Consider the following 1,800-nt stretch of genomic DNA (forward strand, 5'->3'; position numbering starts at 1 on the left):
GCCTCTACGGCGCGTGGCGCGTACTGCGCATGCCACGGCGGCCTGGGTGAGGCTCAGAGCCTCGTTCTACCAACGTCCCCCGGCCTGGACCAAGGTATCGTCGGCGTAGCACACCATGCCTGTACCTGGAGGAATGGGACATCGAAGGATCGAGTCATAGGCCGTGATCCGCAGGATGGGTCCCAACACTGAACCCTGCGGAACACCACGTTTGACCGGCCTCTTCTCTTCACCATTCTTGCCTGCGTACGCTACCCATCTGTTCTCAGATATGCCCGAATGGCACGAACGAGATAGGACTGCACGCCAAAGTGTTCCAGAGCCTCCACTATCCCGTTCCAGGTTATGGCGTTGAAGCCGTTCGTGACGTCTAATGAGTCTGCCAACCCCACCCCTTCTAGGGGAAACTATGGCCTCTGCCATGGGCCTCACTCGTTTCACTGCGTCCACCGTCGAGCAGCCTCGTCGAAAGCCATACTGGCTATCGTGCCATCCAGGCACTCGCTTCGACATATGGGCCTCCAGACGGGTAGCAATTATCCTCTCAAATAGCTTGCCCACCTCGTCCAGATGACACACCGGCCTGTACGCGGACGGAGAGTTCAGCGCACGACCTTCTTTCCGCAATAAGACCAATGTCACCGTCCGCCATGTCCGAGGGTAGACGATCTCCTTTAGACATCTGGTAAAGAGATGTCGTAGGCGGGGAGCCATGGTGTCGATTGACTCGGCCCAAACTCGGCCTGGGATGCTATCCTCTTTATCCCTTCGAAGTGCTCCTCTTCGGCGACTCGCAGCTCTTCGCTCCACTCCGTCGTCGTCATCGTCGTCGTCCCCGCCTCGTCATCGTCGGAGGAGGAGGGCACTGATTACCTCGCGTTTCTGTCTTCCGGTGGGAACAGAGTCTCGATGACGTTGACCAGCAACACCGGATCCGTGTTCGCGATCAGCGTTGGGGGGAGGGGGGCGAAAGTCCCAACTTCTTCGTCGCTATTTTGTAAGGCCGCCCCACGGATCGGATTCGACTGCTTCGATCAGCTCCGTCCAGGACCGAGCTTTCGCGATCTTGATCTCACGCTGGAGAGTGCGTCTCGACTCTCTGTACGCGTCGTAGCAGCTGGAGATTTCCTCTTCGTCGCGTGTCTGCCTACGACGACGAGCCCCCAGGAATTTTCTACGGGCCCGAACACAGCTCGCTCGCATCTCCGCGATCTCCGGAGTCCACTAGTACACTCCGCAGTCGCATATGCCACCCGGAACGGAGCGCGGCATCGAGGCGTCGCACGCCGCGCTCATGTATCTTCGGAGGTCTTCCGCCTCCTCGTCGACGCTTCCCGGCGTGGTTGTCCGTCGGGCGTCCTAGCTCTAGGCGGAAACGATGGCCGCCGTCCGTACCATCTCCTTATCCCTCTCCTTGAGACGCCATCTCGGTGGTAGGCGGGAACGGTTCTCTCCTCGTCTTCGGGCGTTGTCTGCCTATGTGGCCTCGGGTGCCACCTCCATCAGTATGTAGAGGTGGTCGGGTAGGGTTTCCACCCCCTCGGCCACTCTCCAGTCGTGGATCCGCCTGAATAGCTCCGGGGTAGTCCACGTGACGTCGACTACGGAGGATCCTCTCCATGCCACGCAGGTGCTCGCCGAGTCCCTGTTTGCCAGTAGGAGCCCGAGGCCCGCTGCCCAATCGGTGAGCATCCATCCCCAAGAGTTGATTCTGGGATTTTTCCATTGTGTCGAGTGGGCGTTGAAATTCCCGAGGACGAGCACTTGGCGGGGAAGGCACCTTCCGACGCACTCGCCGAC

The sequence above is a fragment of the Bombus impatiens genome, unplaced genomic scaffold, assembly GCF_000188095.3.
Source record: "Bombus impatiens unplaced genomic scaffold, BIMP_2.2 scf_0245, whole genome shotgun sequence".
Lineage (NCBI taxonomy): Eukaryota > Metazoa > Arthropoda > Insecta > Hymenoptera > Apidae > Bombus > Bombus impatiens.